The 25,385-nt window shown below is 37.0% G+C and overlaps 1 long non-coding RNA gene across 1 annotated transcript; it reads right to left on the bottom strand.

Annotated features, from left to right (window-relative positions):
- Window positions 1–1,512: 1,512 nt before the first annotated feature.
- On the bottom strand, window positions 1,513–25,083 carry LOC124460001. The gene is made up of 3 exons (XR_006953956.1): window positions 25,064–25,083; window positions 8,233–8,262; window positions 1,513–1,564 (listed from the first exon to the last, which is right to left on the bottom strand). It is a non-coding gene; the product is annotated as an uncharacterized LOC124460001 (long non-coding RNA).
- Window positions 25,084–25,385: the final 302 nt, after the last annotated feature.

Here is a 25,385-nt window from a genome sequence, read left to right as displayed (position 1 = left end):
TACAAACACATGTATATATCGTGTTGTACCTCATATTAATTGCACAATCCATCCGAGTCAGTGAGAAGAATAAAAAGAAAACCGCATCTGATGCCAGCAGCAACAACATAAAGCACAAAGAGCCAAGAGAGAGAGAGAGATGGTAAAAGAAATGCGTAAATGAAATGAGGGCATGAATAAATAAATGAATCAGCTGCAGAAACAGCAGCAGCAGCAGCAGCAACAGTAGCTAAGGGCTAGCAGCGATCCAACTAAAATTGGATATGTCTTAGATACTTACATGCATATATGCATGAAGGGATCGTATGGGGTAGGTACGCAGAAGACGGTACAGGAATTGGAATTGAAGGTGTGGATTTAAGTGCATTGCAGTTTAACTTTTGCCATGCCGGAAGGCAAGAAAATTTCATGATGATAAATGTAAGAGTGGGGAAACACGAACTGTGCAAAACCCCATTGAGTTGACAAGCATTTACTTTACTCGCTTTGCGGATTTTCTTCTACTCTTTACTGTCTCTCTTTCTCTCTCTGGGGCTGCCTTTTGTGGTACTGTCATTGTCGCTTTGTTTGCAATTAAGTTTTGTACGCTGCTGCGGCTCAAAAACAACAACAAACGGAGTAACTATGGTGGCAGGAGGGCAGGGGAGAAGTGAGGGTAGACAGCATATGGCAGTCCTTAATCAGAAAGACAAAAGCTGTGCCACTGCTTTTAGCAACTGTCTAGCGAAAGGACATCAGCACATCTCATGATAAGTTGCTTAAAGGAGCTACGACCAACTCTCTCTCTCTGTTTCCGTTTCCGTATTTGCTGTTTTTTTTTTCTTGCCCATTTGGTTTTTTTCCTATCAGTAAATTCTCTTGAATATATTTTTATAGTTACTGGGTTAGAACTTGATTATGTTAATGCGATTTAATTCACAATTCAAACTTAGTTTTATGGCAAATTTATGCAGTCGTTGCTCCATTCTGGTCTCCTTCAGACTGTCTCTCTCTCTGAAGGCTCTCCATTGGCTATGAATTATTGCCAGCTCCATTTATCAGGGCGTAGCGAAGTGATTTTAAGTAAATTGGAAAAGGCTAATAGAAAATGTTCATGGACTGGCTGGATCAAGCAAAATGTTGTTCAATTAACTGAAGAATTTCATGCATATATGTGCAGATTGACTTGAATGATAGAAGGCATAAATAGAGGAAAAATAGAAAATGGAAAGTTTTATCCCTTAGCTTGGATATCAGCTATCAGCTTAACTAATGACTATAGCAAACACATACAGACAGCCAGCAGCAGCTACATTAGAGGCGCTAAATGCATTTTAAGACTCATGGCTCTTGTATAGAGAAATTGGGTCAGTTGTGTTTCATGTATTGTCTGGGAAAACAATGGCACTTGCCATCCTATCTTCTTATCTCTCTCTCTCTCTCTCGTCCCTTCCAATATCAATATGTAATGACTTTTGCTTTTGTCTTGCCATTTGCGAACTGCTACACTTAATCCCATTTATCTTACCTTTTAGTAGCATTACAGCAATTGTCGTTGAAGCATCTGATTAGAAAACACATTGTGCTGCAAGTAAAACAAAAAGACAAAAGAGAGAGTAAAGTGAAAATTGAACTGAACACTGACGAACTGTCTAATTAGCATCGAGTAGCAAACTAATTGCCAGATAAAACTAAACAAAAGCAACAGTTGTCATATACGAACTGCATATTGACAGAACACAATTTCAGTCTAGAGTGTGTGTCCAGTAATTTGCCCCAAAGGGGATGTAAATTAAACGTCAGACTACAGATGACAAATCATTATAAATAGATCTCTTCTTTGTCTTTGTTTAGGTAAATCACTTGGCAGCCAATGTCAAAAGTCAACTAGAAACTCAAGTCTTGACAATGAACAATCAAGTACATATATGATCAGATTACTCTGAAATATTCTACGCCACTGACATAAGTTGGTAGAGTGGATTAAGCAGAAACCTCTTGTGCATATAGTTGACAAATGAATTGCTCTAATTGTAAACTAAAGATAGCCAAGGATGAGGATGAGTGTGCTTCATCACAACATTGTAGGTTTGTATCCGCCTACCTTCCTCTACCCCAGTTGGTCTATCTCGTCGTATGTTGGGAAAAACCCTTTCAGGCATTATTAATGCGAGTGGCTGCCACTTGGCGTTTCTCTCTCTTCCTGTCTCTTTTCACATATGCTATATAAAGTTAACTTCAAAAAGTAAGTACTAGAATCCTGCTCTTATATATGGGAAGCAGCAAAAGTTGTTACTTTTAACTGTTAATCAGCATTGACAGTTTGTTGAAAGTTTGTCAAGTGAGGCGGCTAGGAGGAATAGAGACAGACCGACAGACGTAGAGGCTTAGAGAGACAAAGTTGAGTTAGTTATGAGGATAGGAGATAGGCCAGCGATAACTCGTGACTGCGTGTGGCAGCAATCATTTTCACGCAGACAGCTTTTTAATCAGCATTAAGTGCAGAGAGGCTCAGCAGTTAAAGGATAACGAAATGAAATGGATTTTTATTGTTCCTCAGTGTCGGGTTTGTCGACGTTGAGAGCGAAACAAATTGCAAAAGTAAATAAAACAATAGCAGGCAACAGGCGAACAGGCATGCTTAACAGGCAAGGACACTGGCTGCGACTCCAAGGTGTTGCCTTGCCACAGCCACAGCCACAAAGGACATAATGAATACGCTTAACTTTTAAGTCACGCTGCGAGATAACTTGCCGAGAAAATAATGGCGCGAATAATGATGCTGACAAACAGCGGTAACAACAACAGCAGCAAGGAAGAGAAGGCATACGCAGGACAAGGGAAGCAAGCCATTCCATAAAGCAGCCACAATTTTCACTCAACTGACTCCTCTCCTCCATTCTTCTTTTTCTCCTCTAGCTCACTCTTAGTCTAGCTCTCTCACTCTTTCCCTATCTATCTTTCTCTTCCTCTTTGGAATTGAGCGCGTTACCATTAATGTAAATGAGACTCATTGAAATGTCAATATGACTTTCAATGCTTTCCAATGATCCTTGCTCCGACAACCAGACCAAGCAATTAAACCCCCCATCTACCATATGTCCCCGCCTTTTTTGCCAAGGACCTGTATATAGAGGAATATGCCTTCAATCGATGCGTGTAAAAGTGCGATTCATAGTGCCCAAATATCTTTGAAAAGGGGGGCTGGGTGGGGGAGGGGATTTGAGTGGCCAAAAACTCATTAAACCTTTACGCGCTGTTGCAGCAAATGAGTCATCAGCAAATATACATACACAGATGGCGCACACACACACACACACACAGGAACAGGAAAAAGCGGTTTACAGTGTATACCACAAATAAAATATTCAATTGAAAACAATTTTTCACACAAAATGTTACACTTTGGAATTTCATACTAAAAGAGATTGCGAATATTTCGAAAATGTATGAACCTGACATTTCTGTCTATCACCTAACAGGATTCACTGTGCAAGGATATACACGTATGCGTTGATTGCGAAAAAAGGAAAAACTGAATCGCATTTCACACTCATCCCTCCTTCTTTTCTCCGTTTTGTACTGATCTTTTTCACTCTTCTTTTGCAAAATGTCAAAAATTTTCACGAATTTGTTAGCAAATGCAATCATTTTGTTACGTGGTTTTATTACAGTGGTTCGACCAAAAGGAAGCGGCCCCTCCTGCTCAACCACTGCTTTCTTCTCAGTCCACCGCTTACTAAGCCAATAACATGAAAATACTCGTTTATAGATGGAGGTTTCTGGTCGTTGCGGGGTGGCGGAGGGGGAGTGGAGGTTTGAGTGAGTTGGCATTGCCATGCAACGGGGCGTATACGTAACGTGTGCAAATATTGTCTCAATTTGGCGCGAGCTGCTTGCTCCACACTTGGTTTTGGTTGGCTTGGCTTGGTTCCATCGGCAGAGCAAATATACAATAAGGGAGTCTGGGCAAGGAGAAGGATGCTCACTGAAGCTTATGCAGATGCAGTTCCTCCATACACTCTTCTACCCCTGCCACGTGTGTGTGTTGCTGGGGAAATAAACAATTTGTATGCGAATTTCGCCTTTGCTATGCAAGAGGCAAACTAGAAAACGAACTGAACTGAATGTAACGGAACTGAACTGCATTGGCCATGAATATGGAAAATATTCAGCTTCCCTCTTTTTTCTTTCAAAGCATGTCTTTCTCTTTTGCTCATAACGTTCCCCCCTTCATATCCCACACTAACCCTTCTTTTGCATAAGCAAACAGTTGGGGGAAATTGAAAGCAAAATATGATGATGTTCGATTTAGAGATTTTGTTTGGTTAGAAGTTCCAACAGTAGAAGATGCGGGTATAACTCCCTCTCTTCTATACTCCTTCCACTCCTTTCGCAAATATTTGTCTAAACGAAATACCAGAACAAACATCTGGTCGAAAATTAAAGGCCTGAGTTCAAATTGTCTGACCCATTGCAATTGGCATTTATGTGAAATCTATGAGAAATATATTTATCTGGACTCACTGATTAAAGGCTATACATAAATTCATATAAATAAATTATTAAGTTACAGAACATCTATCTGTATTCATTTCAATCATATGAACTCACATTCATCCTCTTTATTCATCTCATACACACACAACAAAAAGGAACTTTAGTAATTATGGTTAACAAATAAAATTTACAATTTTCATTTAATTAATGCATAAGCCCAACAGAAGATTTTAAGGGCCCTGCAACAACAACAACAACAGAGATTGGCATAACATGTAAAAAGAACTTGAAAATTCACCCAACGAGGAGAGATTTATGCAGTTATCCATTACTACTGCCGCTCTTTGTAAACTCCACAGTCTACCCTTAAATTTTATTTAATATATACACATATATACGTATATTCATGTATGAAAGGATCCACTTCAGACAAACCCGCAGGCAACAAAAAGGCTCCAAACAGAAGCCCCAACTCGGCAATTGCTCAAGAGTTGTTGCTGGTCGCGTTAGCTGTCAAAGGGCTGCAGGAAAAATTTGCACGAGGATAAGGAGAAAGCATATAGGAATTTCTATTGACAGCTACCAGATGAGGGGAACGAAAGAAAAAGTCAAGTTACATATAATTATTTGACTGACTTTGCATGTAAGTGGCAGGAAAACTCGATTTTCATTTCATTTTTCCTATTAGTCAAATTTACATTTCAATTACATAAAAATCTTATTTCTATCTTAATTTTACAATATTTTCCGACTGGTTTAACTAAGGGAAAACAGGTAAATTTATTAACCCAAACTGTCTCAAGCACTTTTATGTCAAGCAATTAGGATTGCGGGTAACCCGTAAGTGAAAAATTGGAAGTGCATTAGACCAAATTTCCGACACGGCTGTAAAAATTAGGTCAAGCCAAGCAAAAAGGACCCAACTAGTTAAACAATTCTCTAACTGATGAAATTTCTTTTCCTTTTTTTTTGTATAGTCATAAGACACAAGTCACAGCAATTAGTAATTGTAATTGAGAGTGGAAGGTGGAAAATGAGTGAACATAATTAGGCTAAGAAAAAGTGCTTGCCATGACAAGGCAGAAACGAAAAATCGGCCAAGAGCCATGCTAATGAGGAATGAAAGAAAAGCTTGAGACAAAGTAGCAACTTGTCATTTGGCAGCAAAAGTGGTAAATGTCACAGGTCATGGCTTCAACTCTTCCGCCATGGCCTCCGACTCCGAATCCGGCCTCCACTTGCACTTATCATTATCTTTTGCCATCATTTGGCTTCTCATCATGCGCGAGTGTTGAAGAAAAATTTGCATTCTTTGCTTTGACTTTCTTCAATTTTTTTTCTTTCTTCTTTTTGCACTCTCTTTCAGTCATCACACTATCTTTTCGCTTCTCATTTTTGCATTATACCATAAACTACTTTTCTTTTTTGCTCTTTTGCTTCTTTTTGTTTTTGACCATTCGCTTTTGAGCCCGCTCCCACTTGGCCAACAAACTGTGTCAACCGGATAAACTAGTTGCTAGCTGCTGCTGCTGCTGCCACCTCTCGTTTGCTTCCTTGTGGCAAATGTTGATTGCTCTCCCAGCTGCATTCAATATTCCATTTCAATTGATTGCCACAGTTTTCCCTCGTTTCTTCTACTATTACTCTCTGGTTCTAACAGCGAAGTTAGTTGCCTTTTTTCTCTCTCTGTCTCTCTCTCTCTTTCTCTCACTATTTGTCAGGGCCACTCAACAGCGGCGAAAAGCTAAACGCAAAGAAAAATGCCTCCCTTGTGAACTGCGCCCAATTTATAATTTTGTTGCCAGTTTGGCAGTTTACAGCACTCGAAGGCCATTCAAAGGCGACCAGTGAACGGGAGACCAACAGCAACTGCATCAGCAACTGGTCAATTGAACATTTCAATACCCATCAATTGTGGGTAATAGGGAGACGGTATAGAATCCATCATTTTTCTAAATAACAGGCAGTGATCTCTAAAAGTATTTCGCCTTACATTGGCGACATAAAAAAATGGTTAATCTTCCCATCTTCTACGTATTTTATATATCAGATAATACTTGCTTATGTTAAATGATCTAGTTTTTTTAGTCTCCTATTTCAGAAAATTGCTAGGTATAACAAAGTTGTATACCAAAGTTATTTTAATTTCTTCTATCTGTTGATCGGATCAAATTTCTTGGATAAATAATTCGTGACGTTCACACCCTCAAAAATTTATTTCGTGTAGATTTTGTTGCAAATGAATACTTTTCAATACAAAAAGGCACTTTTGAAACAATTCCAAAAGTTTTAATAATGTTTGATCCCTAACATAAACAAACATCACAAACTCTGCTCATCTTTTATCGTTTTATTTAGTTATAGTTTTAAACTAGTTTTAGCGTTGACCTTTTACAATTCTTCTCCACCATTGTAATTACATATTTTATAATGACAGATATTGGCCTTAAAAACGATCTTTTTTGTAAGATTGAACACGAGCTGGAAAAATTGATAGGCTTCGTGAACTTTTTCGTTTTCTTATGATAGCTCTTCATAAAGTTTAACATTAAATTTCTTTAAACTGTTAATTTTGTTTATAAGCATTTTACTGCACTTAATGATGATAATGGTCCTTATGCATAAGCATTTGCATATATACAGAAATTTTTCACATTTTCCGCAATTTTTTGTACAGACTCTTCCACCACTTGCCTGGGCTCCACTTCACTCAACAGTCAATTTGATACAAAAACCATAAAAAGAAAAACGAAATAAAGTTGCAACTGGCCACATAAACCAAATGAGAAGAGAAGAGGGTTTTTTGCAGTTTGGTTTGGCAATTCGGTTTAACTTTTAGTTAGTTTTAGCCGCAAAGCAAATTAAAACAACAATTTAAAGGCATTTAAGGAATTTTACCTAATTTTGGTTTTTGGTCTTAGATAAAGTGGCAGAGGAATTTCTGACCACTGATTTTCTTCAGTAGGCCTTCTAATATGCCAATGCAATATAAATTTAAAACTATAATTAAACACATATAGATTGACTGATGCATATAAATTATTAAATAAGTCATAAGCGTTTTGACTTTGAGCCAACAAAGTTATTGAACTAAGCTTGATTCATCGACCGATCCGTTGCCATATGAGCCAAATGCCTTTTTCCAACCAAATATTTGCTTGAGCTGGAAAACGGCTGCTTATAACTGAGCCAAGCTGGAAAAACGTGTATGCTGCTGCTGCCGTTGCTATTAACGATTAACTGTGTTTGGTTTCTGTTTTTTTTTTTTCGAATGTGTCTATGGTCAGTTCAGTGACCCAGCCAAGAAACAAACATTATGGTCGAGGTAAAAAAATGGAATGGAAACATTAAGACACTCTGCAACAATTTAAGGCTCCACCACACACACCACACCTCTCGACTCTTCTCGCCCCTTCACCACATTCACATTAACTCGCTCGTTAGCAGATGTAGACCCAGCCCCTTGCGTGTTAAATGCCATAAGCTAGATGAAGAACGCACCGAAGAACGGCAGCAACAATCGTGCAGATCGTCTATGAAGTCAGACATAGACAGTCTATAATTTTCGTCTCTTATTTTGCTTTCGATCGCATTAACTGTGAGTTCAAGTTTGCTGTTCGACTCTTTTTATTTTGTTCCCTACAACTATTTATTTCATTTTTTTCGTTTCAGTTTGAAATTAATTCAGAAAACCTTACAGCGTGTGAAACTAAACAGAAATTGACATATAATTATTTAATTTAATGTACTTACATTTCCTCAAGTTAATGTGCGTAAAAGCAACTGCAAAGGAGAAGAAGGCAAAAAATTAAAAAAATGAATTCATGTTAAATATTATATACGAATTAAAGTTTTTATTATAAATTGTAAACGTAAACGGATGAAAAATAATGGCCTCAAGGAAGAAATGAGAATGCCAGAAATTAATGTGTTAATCATTCTGATTAAGCGTTGTAGTCGTTCGTCTACTTAGCTTATTTAGTGTGTATACTTTCGAATAAAATATATTTGGTTCAGTTCAGTTTACTTTAGCCATTGTGGAGTAGAGTTCATCATTGTATTTTGCATAAATATATCAAGCACTAATTAAGCAACCACGCCCACCCACACACACACACACATACAACTATGAGAATATTTCAGTTCAGTTGTTTCTTTTGGGTTCTTGTTCTTGTTGGGCTGCGAAACTTTTACTCGCCGCCAAAACTAAAACTAAAACTGAAAACTAAAACTAAAAGCGGAAAAAAAACTCAAGAAACAAAAAAGGAAAAAATTAAATTAAACCCAAGTGTGGGAAAATGTCTTGAAGCGGAAAGTAATAAGAAAATTTTCCAAGGGGGTCTTGCAGTGTATAAGAAGATGTTGGGGTAAGAAATGCAGCAGCATTCGCCGCAGCCGCAGCCAACCATTACAAACATTTTAGTCAAGGTTAAATCTCAGACAATTAATAAGAAAATTTACCTACTATATTTAAGTGCAATTTTAATAAGTAAACAATCAAATAAAATGCCCAAAACTATTTTATCCAATAGATTAAATACGTTTACTGTACTTTAAGCAAATTGTCCTTATTAAGTTTTGCCTACATAGCATTTGCCGATTTCTAACTTCTCATTATCGTCTCTGTGTTTCTTATTCAAGCAGTAGGTTGGTCCCCAAAAATTGAATTGATTTCCCATAGAATAATCTCGTTTTTGCTATGCGATGTTGACCCCCCACCCAACCCATCATCATCAAAAAACTCTCCAACCCGAAGCCGTCAACCCTTGTTCCACCCTTTCGGCCATTTATTACACATGCAGAACCCGGACGATCCATTGAATTTGTGAGTGTGTATGTGTTTGCGAGTGAGTGTGTGTGTGAGTGTGGGAAATTAAATTTTCCATGAAATACAATTTCAACCTGCTTGCTCAAAATTTTTTTCTTCTTTTTTTGCATATACCCTTTGTATCCATAGAGTGAAACGGTCTAACAAAAATACCAAAGTGTATAATGTATATATGTATATAGTGGATATGTTGATTTGATCTGTGTTGAAATGCTTAAAGAGCCACAGCTACCAAATAAATGGTGAAACATGTATTAAAGCGCAAAGAGTATCCCAGTTCGTTCTGTTGTATAACATTTTCCAAAGGTTTACATATTTGTATTTATAAATTGCTGAGGCGAAATTGTAACCCAGCAAAGTGTGTGTGTTTGTGTCTGTGTGCGGAATGTGAAAATTTACAATTTCAATTTAATGCCCCAACAATATTTACTGACTAAAGAGTCTTGGAAAAACTGCGGTTGTATTTTAATCATTAAATATATATATATGTATATATGGGTATATTTTATTTACTTAGCCCACCTCCGGGTTGAATTAAGTTTAATGCAAATGTGGAATGCAAATGTCAACGGAATTAAGTGCATTACCAATCCAGGGAACTAACCATCAAAAATCAGACAATCAACCCAAACCCAAACCCAAACCAAACGATTAAATTCTCTTAACTTAATTTAATTCTTAAGTTTCTTCTTCTGTTTTTCCGCTGGCCACGTGACTGTCCCTTGATCCTGGCGTTTAAAAGGAACATCACGTTCGTTTCATCAAACACTTTTCAAATAATTTTTAATAGGTTCTGTATAGCATGAGAATGACAAACATTTTGTCGGTTCAGTTTAATGTGAAATTTCTGCGACGTGACATAAATTAAATTTTCGCCCATTAATTGCAAAGTGTTGATACAATATGGAAGCCACCTCCGTAAGCCACTCTTCACCCCTCTCTGTCCCGTATTTTGTCTCACTCTCTTTGCTTTCCATTTTAATAAAAGTAAATTTTTTTGCAATATTGATAAAATGTTGAAAACTTGCAAGTTTTTTTATTGCTTTGCCAACAATTGGTAAAGTATTTCAATATCTAAGTTTGAAAGGAAGAGGGAATAAACTATTGACAAACATGTAAACAAGCTTTATACCCGTAGTATAAGGTTTTTACCTTTGAAAAAGTAATAAATATGAAATCGGCTAAGAAAAATTCACTTTGTATTGCGGCTTAATTTTTGGTTTACATTCCACACAAATAATTGATAAATCCAAACATTTTTCACAACTTATTTGCTTTTCTTCATATCAAATATTGATTGTTCTCTTTATTTATTGACTGAATAATTCACATATGGCTGAAATCATGGTTCAGTTACCCTTCCTCCTCCTTCCCTTCCTGTTGCTATTCATCCAATTTATGCATGCGTATCAATGTTTTGACAAAATTGCAATGCTATGTTCTCTCTTTTATGATTTTATTTTTTCAGCTTGATTGAGTTTTTCTGTATAACACAATTGGTCAACAGGGAACAAAATGCTGAAATGCATTTTCGCAATTTTTATTCTTTTCCACAAAAAATTTGCTACAAATTTTTCTGCACTTTCTTTCTGTTCAGCGCGCATAAGTAGGCAACACTTAAAGGAGGGGTCAGAGAACAAATAGCTACAACTTAACAGCAGAACATCTAAACAGACAACAAAACTTGACCATTACCTCTTCTCGTTTCCTCTTTCCCCCTCTTTGCAATAAAGGCGTGAAAGCTTTCCCACTTGACCGACTACAACTACAAAATTCAACGGACTGGCCTATCTCCTGGTGCAGCTTTGTTCTATTTCATCATCATCATCATCATCATCATCATGGTCATTCTCCTTCTCCTTCTCCTTCGTTCTCAGGAAAGTCTCATCCTCGAAACTCACTGCCCCAGTCGGCATTCGCATTCACATCCGCGCTTCGTTTTTATTTTGTTTTCCCTTCTCCCCCCAAAAAGGCGTGTAAATTGCTTTCACTTTGCAGCAATGAAAATGAAAATGAAACTATGAAAACGCCAGTCGACTAGCTAAATAGCAAAGCAAAATCCACTGCCAGCTGGCCCTAACCCTTGGTCCACGGACTGTTAAATGTTTGCATTTATAAGGCAAAACGTGACGAACAGCCACGGCTATGGCTAACATTTTTTCTAAACGATGCTCTGCAAAACAAAAAACACAAAAATTTGCCAAGAACAAAGTTGTAATAAAAAACAAAGTTTAAAAGGAGTGGACCACATAAGAGTTAATAGTTGGAGAGCATTTGGTTGGGATGCAAAGCAATTACTTATGTTTATTTAGGCCCGACACTTGAAGGGACTTCACCAAAATCAAATATCATATTGAAGTATTTATTTATACCACATGCCTTAAATTGTGACCATGATTTGGGGCACATTGATTTTTTACACGCTTGATTGGAATTTGTGGCGAGAAACAATGGAAATCTAAAAAAGGGGCATACACGAATTTTGATTGTGAGATTCGACTTAGAAATTCCCTTTCCTTGTATAGTGTCAGATGCAACAGTTAAATTTAATCGATAGCATAATCACTTTGAGTAACTATTGTTATAGTAATAGGATGATGATACAGACTTAGTTCGACAATTTTGAATCTGTAACTAAAATTAACGAACTGTATCAATTCTGGTTCTAAAAAAACCTACAAAAGACAAATAAAAAAAAAATTACTTGTAATCAAGAGCTTTTACGAAACAATACCCAAATTTTTACGATTACCAACATCTATTTAGTAAAGATGTTTTAGAATCATCATGATCCAATCAAACCCAAATCCGATATTCCTAGAGAGAAGATTTTTTCGTAGCAGACATGGGGGAACTTTGCCCCAAAAACAAGCCCAAGAATTCGCATTTTTAAATATATAAAATAAATATATAACAAGGGAAAAACTCAAAGATTTTGTTCAATATCTTTATAAAGTACGATAAGTTATAAGGCGTTTCCCCTTGTAAACTGATAACAAATTGAGTAAAATCACAGACCAACGAATAATTTTCAATATTTTATATATTGCTTAAGCCATGATGTTTGTTTCGCTTTTAATAATTTAACTGACATGCAAATGTGCATACATTTAAGGGATTTTCATCGACCTTCTCCGACTTCTCATCCTCCTTAAGCCTACGCCGTTCGCATCTTACACCAGATGCGAAAGTAGGCCGCTCGCCATAAATAATACTTAAAATTTAAGTCCTGGCAAATTGGTTTAGCTATGAGAAGGAAAATACAAACATTTATATATGTATCATATATACGTGTACATACATATATACCGATATATATAAAATTTCTCAGCCTCAGCAGAAAAATCTGGCAGTTAATTATGTCGCTTAAGCTGGCAAAAATGTTTGTCGTCTGTGCCTTTAGTTTTAGAAAAGAAGGCGAAGGGATAAAGGAAGAGGTGAGGTAACTGTCGGGTGTGTTAAAATGCGGTAGCTTTACCTGCCAGGCGTTAATAATTTACTTTGGCTTTTCGCCCACACACACACAAACACACGCAGAGAGAGAGCAAGGGAAGTGTGGCCTAAACTAAATTGCGTTCCCAATCAGCAACAACAAATAAAATTCTACATAGTTCTGGTTAGGTTTAAAACGAAAAGTTTACCTCCCCCAAAAAAGGACTGCAGTTGCTTTCTCATCAGTTTCAATCTTTCTTATTTTTTGTCGGTCTATATATCCTGCTGCAATATTTGCCGAAAGCATATTAAAGTTTATTTGGTATGCGTTACATGAAATTCACATTAAAATTGACTTCTATGTGCCAACGCAAAACCACACACACACAAATGTCCTGGCAGGATATCACACTAAGAGCCATCAGGTGATGGCTCTCTCTTTCTCTCTCTCTACAAAATTTTTTGCTTTAATTAAACGAAATATTGTCGAAAAAGGACATTTATTGGGTCTGCTGTGTGTGCTTAGTGTGGAAAAAGGACACCGACCAACAAAAAAAAAAAAAATAAAAAGGTCCTTCATCTCCCACATTTTGCTCTAGGCTCTGCAAATATTCATTTCGTTTAGGCAACAGAAGCACAATTTTTTTTATTGGCATATTTACCAAAATTAAATGGTGCGTGAAAATCACCTTTCTCCCTCATCTCCCTCTCCTTCCCTTTAGTCGGATCGCAATTTACGTATGCGTAATTCCTATGCCATTAGAACGGAAGGAAGAAGGAAGAAAAGAGAAGACGAATTACATTAATTGCTGTGATAGAGAAAAACTTCCGCTCCCATTCCGCCATTTGCCCTATTTCTAGATGCCATGGTAAAGTAATTTAACATATTCATTCGTATCTTTCATCCAAAATGTATTCAATTGTTAATTTTTCAATGGTTTTGTTGATTTTTCGAAAACATCTGGCACAGTCTTTTAGCCCTAGAGAAAGTGTAGGCAGCGGGTTAGACAGAGAGAGAGAGAGAGAGAGAAAGCGAAATTTTCAATAGTCCTTTTTAACAACAAAAGCATTCTTTAATAATTGCTTTTATTTCTATTCAAGTGAGTACTCATCTTCTTTTTTCTCTCCCTCACTTTATCTCTCTATTATCGTTTTCCCTTGAATAGTCGCTTCACTAGGGAATCAAGCAATTTCTGATTATAAATTAATTAAAATGCAATTTTTTTTTTTTACTACAATAAGGGAAAAAGAAACCAATGAGTTGCATAAATTTTTCATAAATAAAAGAACAGCAATATTATGAGAAAAGTTCTTCTAAAGACTCGATACATGAGCAAAAATAACCACAAGTTTTACTATTTTCTAGCAAAATTGCTTCAATATTTATCTATGTATGTATATTTTTCTGCAAATTGGCCACAATCGATCATGTAATGGAAAATAAAATGGCAAATAATCGCCTTAAGCTAAAGCCACTTAAATGAGTATTCAATCAATGCTGATTATTGTCTGTCTATTGCCATGACCACAGCACCAACAACATCAGCAACTATGTATAGTATGAACAATCAGAGAAAATCCAATGTGACTTAAGTTTAGAGTTCAAAAAGTCTTGACCATATGCTAAATCAAAATGGCAACTAGCGATAACACGAAATGAGGGGAAAAGCAAAGGGAACTTTTCCAGTGACTTGGACTAAAAGAGAAAATCAAAAGGTTAATCACCCCTCCAGGCCATATGCATTAGCTTCAGTCAGTCATACACACATACACACACTCGCACACACAAACACTCACACATACTCGCACTCGCTTACAGTTTGAAGTTAAAGTTGGGGTTTAAGGATACCCACTAAGGGGTGGCAGCATTATAAACCCCCAAAGAAGGCAAAGCTTTTTGCAAAATGGCGCACTGACTTGTGCCTCTGTGTGTGTGCCATGTGTTTGGGTGACACGTGTGTGTGTGTGTGTGTGTGTGGTGTGTGTTCACCACTTTCAAGTTCTCTACTCGATTTGACTCCAACTGAACTTTTGCGTGTTTCAATACCATAAATTCTCCATACATGTCTGGGATTGAAAAAAAGAACAACCAACAAGATTGGGCCAAAGGGGCGTCTGGAGGGGAGTTGAGGAAAAGTGCGCAACAAAGAACAAAAAAAGTTTTAAACATAAGTAATTCTCTAACTTGTTCTTCAATTTAAAGTCAATTCAAAACAAAAGAACCCCATAAAATTTATTGTTTACAAATATTATTCAGTAATAAAATAAAAACCGATTTCTAACACTTAGAACGAAAAGTTAACACATAGAAGGGTATACCTTTTACTTTTGTTGGCCGAAGTACTTACGTTTACAAAAATGAACAATTTACCATTTTTTCTTAAAATATTAATCTAGTAGTAGGATAATTCTTAGTTAACAAACCACCTGAGCCACCGAATAGATGAGAAATCATGTTTGCCTACAAAAATCACCTAAAAGAAAAACGGAAATTTTTCCTAGGAGAGGGATTACGGATATGACAATGATTAAGAAAAGTTTCAGAGTGCATATTCTGCTTAAATTATTAACTAAAAAACCTTTTAATCGATTTTCCTTAATTAAATGTTCGTTTGCTTGCTTGTAAAATTTTAATCATTTGAATTGGATTAGCCTTTTGTCACTTGACAAATGATGGACAAGCGAACAAGGCAAGGACAGACAGACAGATAGTGAGACAGATAGACAGATAGAGAAAATACCCCACAGAGACTAATGGTGAATCATCCCTTTCTGTCCCTTTCTCCCCTCATTTTAATGTCAAGCACATTTTAGCACACAATCAAAATCCATAAGAAATGACTTGCTGATTATTTTTTCATTAGCGCCAGCAAGATAAAAGTGAAAACACGCAATGAAAGAACTTTCTTTCTCAACCTCCCCCTGTGTCAGAGCTTGGGAATGTCACAGTTCATTTTTATTTATTGGTATAGTTTCCGGCTCATGGGGGGATGGGGTGGTGGCAAATGAATCATTAGATTTATAAGCTTTGCATAAACAAGCAGCAAATATAAATAAAACGGAAACGGAGTAGAGAAAACCTTAAAACACGCAAAGGACTTCAAACAAAACAGTAAAATATCCGTCCCAATTCCCCACAACGCACAAATAAATTTCAAAAACTCATAAAAAACGAGACCTAGGACTAACGTCAAACATTTGTTTGTGGCCTATCCCTTTGCCAGGCAAACCTTTGATGCAGTTCATCGAGGCGTTCTACCACCTCTCACTCACCCGCGCTTAACTCTTATCCATCACCAAAGTAGGAGGGGGGCCCTTCGCCTATTTTAGAATTGAATTTAATGCGACTCTCTGTGGCAGGCAAAAGCCTTTCTGTACTCAAACGATAAAAACAGAAACTTCCCTATGCATATACGAAATTTCCTTTAGCAACAACCATGAACCGGCATTTGCCGAAAAGTAGAAAACATAGAATTGCCGAAATTATCGATTTTTTTGCTGCTTGTGTTGTTGCTGGAAGGACAACAACATTGTATATCCTCCCCTTCAGCGATCAACCACCACCAAATAGAAATACAAACCATAAAAAGGACGAACCGCCATACAGGGTTGTTTCGCTAGTTTTTCATGGCTACACCAAGAGACAAGAGACAACCGACAACAACAATGGAAATGCAATCAGCCGCCAGCTGTTATGTTAACTGCCCCCACGCCACATTCTCCTCATCATGCTCAATCTGTAAGAGAAAGGACAATGCCATCTAGGAGTGTCGCTGTCTTGCCTCTTTGCTTATGATATGCAAATATTTGGTCAACTGAAATAAGCAGACATTTTTCGTTGAGTAAACATAAATACATACATAACAAGTAACAAAGCAATTATCCTTGCAGTTATAGCTACAATTGATGAATTTAGTCAAAGGCTTGCAATTATTAGAAAATATTCATTTTGGATTAAATTCCTTACTTTTCTAACATGCCAAAATGTCTGTACAAAAGCCTACCAACTTTGTGTTTTTCTCATCTACTGTCCCTATGGCCAGTGGGAGAGAAAGAGACAGAGAGAGACAGTGAGAGAAAGAGAGATAAAGACTGTTGATAATGGGCTACAAGTGTTTTTTGTTTACTAACTCATGTCAGAGAAGAGCAGCGCAAAGCAGAAGCTGGCTGGTCTAGACAAATGTTTAACCATTAAAGGCAATGAGCAGAGAAATGTGAGAGGGAGAGAGAGAGAGAGAGAGAAGTGAATGACGATGATGATGATGATTCTGTCAATGTGCAAAAGGAGGAAACTTGACAAATTACGCCAGAAACAACAACACATACATGAATGAACAGCACAGAGAAGAGAAAAATCTGCAAAAAGAAAACAAATTCCCAACTCTGCCTACCGAAAGAACCGCGCCCACATCATCCACTGCACTCATCCCCCTAGGAACCCCCGACAAATGCATGCTTAAACACACCTGCATGAGTCATTCTAGTCCTTCGTTTTTCCCAATGCCTTGGCTGGCTGGCTGGCTGGTTGACTGCTGCTGGCGCATTTTACTCAAATTTTCTGTTTATGCTTGTGAGTTTATTATGGCGCAAACAACCCTTGTGTGTGTTATGCGCCTTTGCCTTCTGTCTGTCTCCTCCGCCTGTCCCAATGTCCGTCTGTTGCCTTCTGGCAGCGGCATTTATGGTGCAAACTTGTTTAATATAATGAACAGAGAGAAACACACACACACAGAGACAGGCAGAGAGAGAGGAGCAAAGAGAGTTTCGCCGGCTGGCGGCAAGGCAGCACGTGAGTCAGCCGCATCAAGGCAAAAGGAAAAATCAACCCTTGGGGGTGGCAGCAGTCCCCGTGCCGTGCCGGTGCGAGCCGTGCCACGAGCTGCACAAGGAAAGTGCAATCAAAATCAACCACCAAATCACACAAAAACCGGTAGAAGAAAACATTGTTAGGACCTGTGCCTTGCCACCACCATCAACCACCAACACCTTGTGTGATTATGTGAAATGGAAAATGCATTTAGACTGCCTTCAATGAGTAGACAATTTTGTTGAGTATATCTAATGTAATTTTAACAATTTTGGAAACTAATACAAAGTAAGTATACAAAACTATATTAAAAAAGCTAATTATGGAAGACACTTAATTTCAAAGACAATTTCTGTGTCTCAATACGATGATATTTTGAATGTCATTTATTTCTAAAGCCTCAATACGATGACAACTTTTGAATAAATAACCCCCAAAATAGATTTAAGGACTATACTCTATATAAAGAAGCCAAAAAATGTCTAGATTTTTTACTCCTTGAAGACATTACCAATTATTTTTGTTTAGATTTTTTCATAGACATACTGGAGCAAAAAAAAAAAAAAAAACAACTTAAAATGGTATTTTAATTTCGAGGCTAGGAGTTGCTTATGCATTCTAAAACTTTTGTTGCCAACTTACAAATTCACTTAACTGACTTGAGTCTGGTTCCGACGAATGTCCTTATTTAGTTTCTTCCCAACTATCACTATATATTTCAATCATTAAGCGTTCCTATGAGCTAATTGTTAATAAATAAATTCTTCTAATTTCAATAAATGTTCTGTAAATATATTACTTATCGAAATCAACTCAATTTTAGAACACACTTATAAATTAAAGCACATCTATTTTTATAGTCAACCCATACAGGCTAAGATTTTCATGTCTCAAGTCCATTTTATGTCATCCACTATCTCAACAAAAGCTTTCGACTTTAATAAATATATTTGCTAGCAATGTCTTGCGGTTAAAAGAGCCTGATTAAAATTGACCACAGGACGAGTTGTGCCATGTAAATGGGTTTGTCTAACAATCAGAGTTGCCTATGTCATTTATACTGTGACCCTCCTTCTATTTCACATTTATATGTGTGTCTCTGTCTCTGTCTCTGTCTCTATCTTCGTCTCTGACCATGTGTCTAGCCCATGTGGCGCCACTTGTTTAAGACTTTCGGAGAATGGGAGCCTCTTTTTATGTCCGCTTTTTTGAGGTTCGTTTCATTGCAAGTGACTGCAATGAACTCGGAATTTTGCTGTGTCCTTTTTATTTCAACTGTAAAATGAAAGCAAAAGAAGGAAATTATTTGTGCTGCAAAAAAGGAAAGCATAATTGTGAACTAAGGACATTTGCAAAAGGAAATATAATTGACACTCTGCTTGGTAAGGACCAGAAATAAGCAAATGACAGGATACAACACTTATCCTAAGAGCACCCCGCAAGAGTTTCTGGTTGAAGCAAAAGTGCGTTGGCTTGCAGTTTTTTCCGCAGGCGAAGTAGAAAGGACAAATAAATAAGAATTAATTAACCTCAGTTTGAATTATCTCTATTCTGTCTACTTGTTATGGACCTTAATTTGTGCTTAGCCTATCAAATTGTAATGCTATTTAACCCATCTAAAGAAGGCCTTTCATATCCGTTGCTCATACACAGAAATAGAGAGGGAAGGAAGGACAATAAAATGCGTGAGTGTGTGAGGCAAAGATAATGGATGAGGCTGAAGTAAAATTGAATTGCATAGCAGAGTCGGAAGTTTTATCTGAACAACGAGTTAAGCGCCAAGCTAATCGCTTGATGGGTGGCAACTCTGATGGGAGATGCTGTTGATGCCGGCACAAGGCAAATTCAATTTGCTCAAATTGAAAATGTGGTGCAAACTTCCACTTCCGTATTGATAGGATAACACACCCACACACAGACCGAAACACTCACGCATACATACATATACGCATTTTCAAGAGAAAGCGATATAGAACTGTGGCAACACTGGCTGGTGGGCGAAGCACGTTCGCTGACGGGCTTAAACAACTTATTTATGCTTAGCTATCCTTGCCCCAGCTTGAAACCCCTCTCCCTTCCCTTTCCGACGCATTGTCGTCATGGCAACTGATTCTCTCTTGTTGCTTCTCCATTGCTTTTCGCGACTTGCCGTTTGTTTTTTTTTTTTTGGGGGGGGAGGGGGACGACTGCTACATCAGCATCAGCATCCAGTCTCCTTCTTCGGCACAATATACGCTCTTTCCCCTCTTGGTTAGTTGTTCGTTCACTCACGCAATTTGGCGTCTGACAATGTCATTTAAATTTAATTCCACTTTCTAGCACGTCACTTACGAGAGCAGAACACAGAGTAGTTTATTTAAATTTGTCTATATTATTTTATATACATACAAAGCTGAAATATATGTCAGGAATTTCTTTAATATAAATAAATTGCAATATGCATCAAATAGAAATTGCGTGATAAGCAATTACAAACGGAGACGCTCCGCAAATTTCCAATATTGAGCAGGATAAAGTGGTAAAGTATGGTGAGTTACATGAACACTATTTACTTCTGTCTTTTGGGTCTTGCTCTCCGCTGATTTCAGAAAATGTATCCTGACGTCGGATTACTTTATTCCTAAATTCATTAGAAAATCGAACAAAGTTTTAACATAGATACATACAGAAGAGAAATATAGGCAAATTTTAGCTAAAGTTGATAACTGATTTCTAATTAAAACTTTTAGAACATGGTGTGGCATTTAATTAAGAGGTCAACAAGGACCTTAAGTTATATTTTTTTCATAGATTAAATTCATCCTCCAAGACTCTCAACGTTCCTGGCTATAAGTAAAAGGTGTCAAACAACAGGTCAGCTCAGGAAACAAAAAATTAATTCTTTCACTGTCTGTGATGTGATAACGACATGGCTCATCCTTCTTACTGTGGACAAAAAAAAAAAAAAAAAAAAGAACAAGGACAACGAGGAGAACAAAAGAAAAAAGGGAAACTGAAACTGGATGCCTTTACCAGGAGCTGTTTTAATGGCAAATGTATGTAAACGGCAGCCACTATCAGTTTATTCATCTGCACACCTATTGTACACCCATACTGACTCACATACGCAGCTATCACATTCGCCTTGTCACACTTTGATGTGGAATTCATTTGATAGTCTTGAATGAAAGGCAAGTAAGAAAAAAAAAACAAAATCATTATGATAATGGCAAGAACTCTTCTCCCTCTCTCTGACATCTTTCTCTGTCTCTCTATCTCTCTTTCTCTCTCTGAGAGTGACAGCAAGAACAGGACAATATGGCACATCAAAGATTAGAAAAAAAAAGTATAGCATACATTTTCGGTTAGTCGAGATACAAAAGGGCTAACTAATGACACTGGCCCCGCATAATTTGAGTAAAGTAAAAAAAGAATTGGGTCAACTGTTAAAGCAGCTGTAGTAAAGGAGGATGGAGGAGGCAGAGATATCATAGTCAAGACTCAGTCTAACAAATTGCATGCAATTTATATAGAAACAAGCGTGACTGACATGCAAATTGTGATAAATTAAAAGCAACTGACAATGCGAAAAAGGGGTGGAAACGGACAAATATTTCTTTCACCCCAACCACTTTGACTCAAACTCCACTCCTCATCCATCTCCTCCTCCTCCTTCTGCAGTGCACTCATGCTGGGCCAATGTTGATAAGCAACAAACTTGACATCATCTAGAAAAGAACTTTGACTGATTTTGTTATGGACTTAACGCACTTGACTGGCAATTTGATTAAGTTATTGCATAGACATACTACGAGAGACAGAGACAGAGTGCAAGAGAAAAGAGAGGGAGAGACTAAGAAGTGGAGAGAAGGAGTGTAGATTAAGAAACTTTCATTTAAAGGCAGTGGTTGGTCAACGCTTAATTGAAGCAATGAATTTAGTCGTCTAATGAAGCATAATTGATGCAAGTTTGCTTCGACTCAATTTCCCCATTCCAATTTTTGTGAGTGTTAAATGATAATTATAAAATTATCGAAATCTATCTATGTATTATTCTACAATCTAAAAACAGAGGAATTGCATACCTAAGTACTTCCTATCTAATGATATTCCATCATATGCAAAATTCGAATTCTGTTTTGATGGCCATTGGTCCATTTCACGATTCGATTCGCCCGCTCCGTAATTAATGCAATTGAAACGAAAATTTCCAATGTGCATTAGAATGCAAATGAATTGGGTTTACGTTTTGGGGTTTTTGGTATTCAGACTCAAGTTGCTCCAGTTGCTCGTTTTGACTCATTAGCCAAAGTGCCATAAACTTTGCCTTTGCCTAATTCAATTAACACTAATGAGTGAGGGGAAATGATGATGGATATGTTCAATGGGAAATTCTAAATGAATCCAAATGGAATCTCTTCAAAACTGGACATGAAACATGTGTAAAATAAATTGATGGAAAACCTTTTTTGGCTGCCCTTAAATACTCAATTGTGTAGAATGCAGATTTTATGGCTAAATTATTTAAGCCTTAATTTCTTTTCGGTGTTTTTTTTTTTTTTTTTTGCTAAGTTCTCACTAACTTTACCATAGAAATGTTTCATGGAATTCAATCAAATTGTTCATTGAACCATGTATATACATTTTAGAGCCATCCTGAGCTTTACCACAGGCCAATAGTTAGCCATGGCTCAATTGGTTTCTAGTTCAACAGGAATCTATGCCTAGGCTAAAGTTTTTGGATGGCCAGATTGCATTTATTTCATTTACTCTAATGAACCAATTAGGCATGTTTTTTTTATCTCTTTTAATTATTAATTAAATATTTAAGCTGTCAATGCAGTTCAAGGGAAAATTGAAACCTTTTTCAACCAATTAGAGAAACTCTCACGAAAAAAAACCACATGATATTCTTAAACTTCTTAGCATTTTTCGCTTTAATGTTTGCCTAATGTTGAGAACTCTATTGGCAATAAAAACTTAGATGTTTAACTAATTCCAAGTTACAAATCTTCAACTTCTTCTACGCACATTTCCATCTATCATCAATCATTAGAGGGAAACACAGACACTGCATGACATAACCAATCCTGCTGAGACTGAATCTGTATCTGTGGGTTGCCGCTGCTGTCCAGTAAACAAAACAACCAAAAAAAAAAACCTACAAACTATCCACACACAAATCTACGTATATCGTATTTATATATCGTCTATGCATCAATTAAGCTTGAAATTCTAACATAACAATTTGTTTTTTTTTTTTTTGGTATGAAACCAGTTTTGATTTAGTTTTACACAAACACAAAATGAATATACATATATACATTCATATGGTAGAAGGCGACTGCCTACACCAAAAGCAAAAAGAGAAAAAGAGTATCTCATAGATACAAACTTTTTCCTCTTTACGAGCACTAGCCTCGCTTCAAGTGTAAAAGTACCTACTCGTATGTAAATTAATGCGTTCAGACATAACTATGAATATGAATAAGCCGAAAACTTACCTCTGCCCAAAATAACTCGTGTATATTCAATTCATATATATGAGTTTATACGAGACAAACAGGTGACAGCTGCCAGAGATGAGGAAAGGGCAAAGAATGGGTAAAGGCTTAGATAAATATTATATTCTTTGGAATTTATGTAATGAAATTCAACAAAAGACTGTGCTGATAGTTTGACGATGGACTAAAGAGCATAAATCACCAAACAAATTGGCACGAGACAAAGACACATTCTTCTTTTTTGACCAAGACACCATTTAAATGTTAATTAATCAGAGAAAACAAGTTTCATTTCGTTTTGAGCCAAACCGGCCGGCATTACTTTTGTTTCGCATTGAGGGAGGTTAGTACTAAAAAGTAACATCATTTGACTCAAGTTTTTTCTTTAGGCCCTCAAAAAACTGATTAAAAGATGTTGTATGGTGCAAAACCAATCCGCAAGCAAGCCAGTTCCATCAAGCATTTTCAACTTGTCTATAAACTAAAACCGGCTCGCTTTGTCGACAGGTTGCCAAGTTGCCACTGCCACAAAATTTGCAATGACGACAACGACAACGACAAAGACGAAGAAGATGCGTTGCATTTCACAGGATTGGGACCCAACAACAACAAGAAGCAGCCAAGTGGCAGGTTGGTTGCTTGCTTGCTTGTTCTGGTGGTGGTGGCTGATTGCTCTGGACTGAAGAAGACAGCTGCGAAACCTCAGAAGAGAACCAAAACTGAACACCAAACCAAAACTGAGCAGAGCTGGAACCGCAATGTGCCGGGGCCGCTAACAAACTCATTTTTGGTAGCACAACTTGTTGTGGCCAACAGGGAACGAAAGAAGAAGAGGGACAGAGTGAGAAAGAGCGAACCAGTAGCCAGTGGGAAAAAGCATAAGAAGCAGCTAAAAGAAGGAAGAGGAAAAAAAAACCCGTCTTACAACATTTCCACTGCAGCAGCGCCCCAACTCCCTATCCCTGGGTATCCCCCTCTCCCGCTTCACTCTAGCTCCAACACATTCCAACTAGGAAAAGAAATATACATAAAATGTTCCATTTTCTTGCCAAACATGATAATATTTTCATGAAATTTGCCAACTGATAAAATTTATTAAATGATTAATGCATTTACAAGATTAACTAAACAAAATACAAGAAACCAAAAAAAGAAAAAAAACAACGACAAAGCAAATGCAAAATTTTTAGATACAATTGTTTATTTTTCTCAGTTTGTGTTATGTTTGTATTTGTTGAATTTTCGTGGCTTTGTTTCTATGCTGTATCTCTTTCTCTTTTCTTCCCCTCTATCTATCTCTCTCTCTCTCTCTCTGGCATTTTAATGTGACTTTTATTGCGTTTCCTTCTGCTTTTGTTGTCTCATTTGGTATTCAGTTTTATGTTTTGTTTGTTGTTATGTCTGTTTGCTTTTTCTATTTGTCTGAATGAACTTTAACTTTGACTTTAACTTTAGCTTAAAGTGTGAATTGTCCAATCAGTTGTTGTTTCTTGTTTCTTGTTCCTAAATCGTTTTTTGAGTCTTAATTTAATTAGAACTTTATATGGCTTTCCTCAGTTCAAAATGGCGCCAAAAGGCAGTACAGTACATTTTAAAGAAAGTCTAAGAATTCATCAATTAAAGTCTATTCCGTTTATTCAATTTAGTTTGAATACCAAATCCTTCTTATTCACGTTCATCTGCTTAATTCTCTTCAGTTTCAATGCAAATTCAATACCCAAAATTGATCATTTTGGCGGCTTTTGTTAATTGGCCAGCTATGGGAAAAGCGTGAAAGAGCAACACCAAAAATGAATCCCTATGCTCTGCACACCTCCCTCCATGCACCGTCAACTGCCACCTCTTTCCCTATAGACGTCTAAATTCCGCCATCAAAATGCCATAGAGAAATTTTTGACTAGCATCATGTGTCATGTGTCAGTGTCAGGCAACAATCCCTATTAGAATGCAACAACATGGCGCCCACAATCGCGCACACACACACATATCCTTTTTCTCGCTCTCTTGCTCTGTCTCTCTTTGGTTAAAACTTACAAGCTTTTTCTTGTTGTTTGTTTTCCTTCTCTCCTTTTGTTATTATTACTTTGTTGTTGTTGTTGTTGTATTTCAGCGCGTCCGTAATCCGCTTTAGTTGCCAATATCAACAATTGCAACCAAAATGCATAAATGCATTTTGTAAATATTTAATATATTTCACATGCACGTTCAATTTTATTATTTTTTTGTGCAGACTTTTGGTAGACTTATTATAAAATTTTCAAACACTTTTCCCACTGAATTTCCATTTACGCACTTTTGCTTTGCTTTGAACTCCCGAACTCCACGAAACGTGCAATTATTTTTGTTGTATTTTTTT

This window comes from Drosophila willistoni, assembly GCF_018902025.1.
Source record: "Drosophila willistoni isolate 14030-0811.24 chromosome 2L unlocalized genomic scaffold, UCI_dwil_1.1 Seg196, whole genome shotgun sequence".
NCBI classification, from domain to species: domain Eukaryota; kingdom Metazoa; phylum Arthropoda; class Insecta; order Diptera; family Drosophilidae; genus Drosophila; species Drosophila willistoni.
Note: the sequence above shows the minus strand (reverse complement) of the source record. Positions and strands in the feature narration are given on the sequence as shown.